Genomic DNA, 6631 nt, shown 5'->3' with positions numbered 1-6631 from the left:
TACCAATGTATGTAGGCCTTGGCTATGACCTTTGAAATAGTTGAAAGTAAATCCCAGTAGTATCTAGTGAAACACGCATGCAAACGCCCTTCTGTCCCTCATTCCCTCAAGTAAGTTTTTTTGTATCAATGATCACTTTAGGATATTCCAGTGCATTTACATTCAGTATATACTGTACCTTGAGTGATGTAGAAATGCATATTGTTGCAAATATAAATACTGTTAATTTGTTATTTTTTGTAATTAATCATTTACTGAATTTCTTTGTAGAATATGTTACTATTATTTGGGTTTTTGTTCTCTGCATAACTGTCTCTTTCACCTATATTAATTCCTCAGCATTCAAGATGTTTGTAGGGTCCTCACCTCAGCTGCTACCTCTCACAAGGTGCCCCTGAAAAAGGTGATGAAAGTTCTTGTGTAGTATCTAATCTATGACTATTAGCTGTGTGTGTGTGTGTGTGTGTGTGTGTGTGTGTGTGTGTGTGTGTGTGTGTGTGTGTGTGTGTGTGTGTGTGTGTGTGTGTGTGTGTGTGTGTGTGTGTGTGTGTGTGTGTGTGTGTGTGTGTGTAAAATCTGTTGTAATTATTTTACATTTTTCTCTGCATAGCTGTCTCCTTCACCTATATTAGTTTATCTGTCTTTCTGGTCACAACAGAAATTCAAGACGTTTGGGTCCTCAGCTCAACTGACCAAGACCTTTGCTCATTGAAGGCATGAAGTAATTTGTGATGCCCCCACGATTGCAGTTTTTAAATCCAGATGGCTTGCTCTTTTTAACATGTGCGAGGTAAGTTATTTGTTGATTTTTTTGTGTGTTTATTTCCTCATTTTAGTAAGACCATCAGGCCTTTTTGTAACCTTTGTCACAAGTCTTAAGTTACAAGTATTTTGTAGTTATGTGTTTTGTGCCCTGTTTCAAGTTAAGTGCCAAGTTCAAGAGGATCATGACAGTTGGTTTGCTACTGAATTTCTTCTCAGAGCTGGATGGTCTTTCAACAACACTGCTCCGGGTCTTCAGCAAGAAAGGTGCTTCTCATGCAAGGAAGATACAGAGGATCCTGGTGCCCATGACTCAGGTAAAACATGCACACTGCCATGCATCACAGTAATGCTAAAATTTCAAGATCTAATGTAATGGGGAGAAGTAGGGTGTCTTGGATCATATTGCATTTCTCCCACTAATTTGAATCCTTCAGCCAGTTTTGAACTCATTGTCTTCACCTCAGTTCTAACTACAGCTGGCTTTACACACAGCAGTCCTGGGCAATTATATAACAGTCTTTTGCAGGTCAGTTGATGTGGTTGCTGCTCTGTTTTATTATTATTTTATTTTTTTATTTGATTCTCATGTCTGTCTGGCTTGCGATTCCCATGAAATGATCAGGGGAATTAAAGGTACACTGTGTACGAGTTTTAGTTGTTTATTTCCGGAATTCATGCTACCCATTCACTGATGTTACCTTTTTCATGAATACTTACCACCACCATCAAATTCTAAGTATTCATTATGACTGGAAAAATTGCTATTTTCATACATGAAAAGGGGATCTTCTCCATGGTCTGCCATTTTGAATTTCCAGAAATAGCCATTTTTAGCTGCAGAAATGACTGTATTTGGGCCATACTAGAAAATATTAGTTTATTACTTGGTAAGCTTTCATGAAAAGGTCAAATTTGGCAATAGGCAGCCCAGTTTCAATTAGCAGCGTAGTTGCAGTACCTTTTTTGACCATTTCCTGCACAGTGTACCTTTTTAAGGTCAGACGTCACATTTTGGCATCACTTCAGTACGTTTGGAACCAGGGCTGAGTGCTGAAATAGTACCGAGTACTTGGGGCTAATGGAAAAGTGTCAGAGCTGCACCATGCCATATCAAACAGTGACGTACTGTACCACTTCACTGCCAGTACCAACGATACACTACGCTACTAGATAAATGATATGTGTCCTTTGTTTAATGTGGTTGTACCTGTACTGCGTTTATTCTTCCTGTTGGTTAAAATGTTTTTCCTGCATGTTTGTTTCCTGGCACACATTGACCGGCCCTCATACGCAGACTGACAACATTGATGTGAAGAGGGAGTGCATGCTGAGGAGCTGACGGTCTACCTGAATGAAGAGCCAGACAAAGTGGTATGTTACAACTCAGCAGCTGGATCTGTCTTTTTCGTTATTAGGTGGCATAGGGAGATCGCACTAATGTATAAACATGCACATCAGTGGCCTGCGAGGCTCATTTTGCTGGGCTCTGGTGGGCTCCTCCTGTGCTACCTGACATGTCTCCTGGCATCTCATCCACGCTCTGGACACTGCTGGAGGACACAGCAAACCTTCTTGCATTGATGTGCCATCTTGGCCTCAGTTATGTGTTCTTTGCAAACATGAATCTGCCCAATTCCAGCTTTGCTAAAGCACCCTCACATCATCACAAACCCTTTGCCAAATTTCACGTTCAATCCAACACCAGTCATCTCTGATTTGTAGATCTCTGCAGGTCTCTATCTACCCATGAGGGTGTTGCACTTGCTGTGGCACATTGCGAAGGCCGCATTACTGAAGCAGCAGAAGTTATCTTAGAAGAAAACTTAAACTCAATATAGGTTTCAGTTCTGGAATACGATCGTGCTGTAGGGTAATAGTTTTCTCATAGTTTCACCTTAGACAACTCCCCCTTAGGAGACCAAACTTTGAGCAGACTCTTTTGCATTGGATGGGTGGGGTTTGACATATCTTTCTCTCTCATACAATTTTTGGTTGACAATGTGCCTAAAAGGGCCAATATGTTCAAAATACTAATAATTGTGCTGGTGGGGCAGCTGTGGCCTAGTGGTTAGAGAGTTGGTTTTTCAATCTATTGGTTGCAGGTTCGAATCTCCCCTGACCTGTCACTACATCTCCATCCATGGCTAAAGTGCCTAAGGCAAGGCACCTAACCCCACCTTGCGCCAGGCCCTGTAACCAATACCCTGAAAAGTAATACATGTAAGTCGCTTTGAATAAATGAAAGCGTCAGCTAAGTGCAATGTAATGTATTGTAACAATTTTGCACACTGTATACTTAGCTGTATGTGTAAAGTTTCTCACCAACACTCGTGAAAAGATCATGACCCTGTTTCTCAAAAGCACCGTTGTTAGTTAGCGACTTGGTATTTTGCCAATGGGAAATTGCATGCAAGCAAAGTTTTTACTGTAGTTACCAACGATGCTGTTGAGAAACATACTCCAGAATGGGGTCATAGCCACACCAAAAACGAAGAGAGGTAATTGAACATCAGTTTGATCTCACATTCAATTGCCTAAACAGGCAGTGTGAGGGCACACAAGTCAACATCCTCCTCATACCTTTCATAAACTATACTAAATATACTACTATACTACTTTTCCCATCTCTGGGTGTGTTAGGGTGGACAGGAATGCCCCAAACTTGCGCCCACAAATACCGCTTACGGCAACAAACATGGGTTTTGTTTACTGTTTTCCAGGATGTTGATCTGGACGGTCCAGCTGAAACGTATTGTCTTCGTGTGCGTGTGATCGGCAGAGAGTCCTCAACGACATTGGTAACGTACCTGTGGCCATTGCAGTGTTTGTTTTGGTTTATGCTCTAAATCTCTGTTACCTTCCAGAATGGAAGTACACTTTCAAATTTCTGTTTCCTTCTAACCGTCTGTTTCATTAGTTTTTGCATTGCTTTTAAATGTACACTGTGTACGATTCTTAGTTGTTTATTTCCAGAATTCATGCTACCCATTCACTAATGTTACCTTTTTCATGAATACTTAGCACCACTAGGGTGCATCAGTTGCCCCCTATGAAAAGATATGGCCTTGGCCCTATAGTAAAAATGTTCTACACCCAGTAAAAACACACTGTGTAAAATATTTTGAAATTTGGATGAAGTCTACCGGGGCCACCAGCCCCATGAAAATAGAAAATAATGGTGATAGTCAAAATCTTGGATAGAAACAGGGCTGGACTGGCCATCTGGCATGGCGGACATTTCCCGGTGAGCCCCGCGCCCACGAGGGTGCGGGGCCCACCGGTGAGTCAGTTCTCCGGCACTAATAATAATGAGGGGGCCCCCTTAAATCCGAAAGTGCCCGGGCCCTATTTATCGCCCAGTCCAGCCCTGAATAGAAATGGACATTTTGCTGTATAAAGCTACCCAATAAAAACATAATGCCTCAGCTGTGTGATAAAAAAAAAATCTATGCACAGTAAAATCACTCTGTGGAAAATGTGTTGAAATTAAGATTAATTCTACTGGGTCCACCAGGCCCATGAAAATACAAAACAATGGTGATAGTGATGGGCAACCTGGATTCCAAAGTCCAGTGCCACATATTCCAAATATAGCCAATATAATGAACCAGCTGACCCACTGCCAGTATCAAGCAAGAGATTGCGAAGTTGTATGACTTTTGTGTGCTTCACCTGTGGGCCTAGGATTGTACAGGTAGCTGTTAATACCTGGTGGAACATCTGTACTAAAGCTGTGAATGCCCCTTGGAATGACTTGTGTTTTTTCAAGAAATCCCTGCAGTAGTTCAATAGAGTACATACAATACAACTGTATGTGATGTTGGAAAGAGTGGCTTCCCAAAACCTGTACTTAAGTGGGCAGTCATGGGTGAGCGGTTAGGTCGTCAGACTTGTATCCCAGAGGTTGCCGGTTCGACTCCAGACCCGCCAGGTTGGTGGGCGGAGTAATTAACCAGTGCTCTCCCCCCACAGACATCATATATGAAGACTAGATACGTCATCGCGTATTTCAAGCACGTCCGCACAGGTCGGCCATATTAGAGCAGCCTAAACTCTCCACAGACCCCCGTTACACCTGAAGTAAACTGAAGAATTGAAACGTCGAGATACTTAAAAATGTATACTGTTGCTTCGCTGAAATATTGACACGTGTATATAAATGGTAGGGCTCCTTAAAACTTAAGTGTAGACTGGGGTAAAACGCCCAAGAGATGCATCCCTCTTAGCCTATTGTCCAAACATTTAGATAGACCTACAGCAAATACACATTTTAACCATTGCTGTGCATTACGTTGACGGCATGGATATATTCATTGCACCAAATTAAACACGACAGAGATTACGTACTGGAAGAGAGATTTATATCGCAACAAGTTAATTCTATCCTGGATGGCCCAAGCGTCACGACTCATTTTGAACACAAGGTGGAGCTGTCGAAACCAAAGCATATACTACAAGTGAACGTTTATTTGTTATTTTACTGAAAATATAAAAGATTACGTTGTGCATTTGTTTATGGGGTCTATTTAATTACATGAATAAGCCTACTGAACTATATTATACATGATTTTAGACCTATGCACATAATAATATAATGTAATATAATATAATAATATTGTGAATATTCATCACTATGCAGTATAAACATAGACTTTCGTTTGGAATTTTTTATACTGTATAAAAAAACAACCCTTTCGAAAATCGATATAAATTTGAGGGAATTATGGCCATCTGAAGAGTATACAACACCCAAAACTCACTGCAACTGGTTGAGCCAGAAGGCTGCTTTAACATGGCCGCCATGTGCGGACGTTCGTCTTGGATGACGGGAACGCGGACGACGCATCTAGTCTTCCTATATGATGTCTGTGTCTCCCCCATCCTCCTCCATGACTGAGGTACCCTGAGCATGGTACCGTCCCACCGCACTGCTCCCCATGGGGCGCCACTGAGGGCTGCCCCCTTGCACGGGTGAGGCATAAATGCAATTTCGTTGTGTGCAGTGTTCACTTGTGTGCTGTGGAGTGCTGTGTCACAATGACAATGGGAGTTGGAGTTTCCCAATGGGCTTTCACTTTCGCTTTCACGCTTTCAAGTGGCTTCTAGGTATGTCATGGGTATCACCAGGTCCAGAGTCCATTGCCAATGGCCTCTCATGTAAGTTATGGTACTCATCTGATGGAGTAAAGTGAAATACTACCACAGGCGATGGGATAAAGAAGTAATGGCACTCTTCAATACAGTTGTATTGACTGCCTTGTAGCCTAGGCATTCCAAGGAACATTCACAGCTTTAGTACAGATGTTCCTCCATGAATTGTAGGCCCACAGGTGAAACACACAAATATAACAGTCATGCAGCTTTGCAATATCTTGCTTGATACTAGCACTAGTAGATACTAGTGGTCCAAGGCAGCAAGGAATTGATATTGTGTTGCAAAAGAGCAAATTTGCCTAAATATAGCAGTTTGACCATCAGTCTGTCCTGAGACTGAAGTCTGTGTAAGTGGATCGACTGAATACACAACCTGCTTAGATATTCCTTCTGTTTGTGCTCCCAATACAGGTGATTTCACTAATTACCTCATCAACCTGGCTTAAGTGGTAATTAGGCTCAGCTGGTTCATTATATTGGCTGGGGCAAATGTGTCACGCGGTTTGTCCACCTCTGTTTTAAGACAATGGCAAACCTAGATTCAAAAGCTACAATCCAGTGCCACAGATTTCAAATTACCTGGTTTTACCTGTCCAATTGCCCTAACTGGAAAGATAAAACTAGGTATGTCATTTGGAATATGTGGCACTGGACTTCAGCTTTGGAATCGAGGTTGCCCATCACCATCACCATTATTTTGTATTTTCATGGG

General features: G+C 41.9%; 1 long non-coding RNA gene across 2 annotated transcripts; it reads left to right on the top strand.

Annotated features, from left to right (window-relative positions):
• Positions 1–242: 242 nt before the first annotated feature.
• LOC134435723 (uncharacterized) lies at positions 243–3799 on the top strand. Of its 2 annotated transcripts, XR_010032071.1 has the most exons (5): positions 243–403; positions 659–790; positions 982–1079; positions 2060–2136; positions 3486–3799. It is a non-coding gene; the product is annotated as an uncharacterized LOC134435723 (long non-coding RNA). The 2 variants fall into 2 exon arrangements; XR_010032070.1 differs by lacking the exon at positions 243–403 and having other exon boundaries at positions 549–790.
• The last annotated feature ends 2832 nt before the right edge of the window (positions 3800–6631 follow it).

The sequence above is a fragment of the Engraulis encrasicolus genome, chromosome 20, assembly GCF_034702125.1.
Source record: "Engraulis encrasicolus isolate BLACKSEA-1 chromosome 20, IST_EnEncr_1.0, whole genome shotgun sequence".
Lineage (NCBI taxonomy): Eukaryota > Metazoa > Chordata > Actinopteri > Clupeiformes > Engraulidae > Engraulis > Engraulis encrasicolus.
This window is presented reverse-complemented; position numbering and strand designations above follow the sequence as displayed.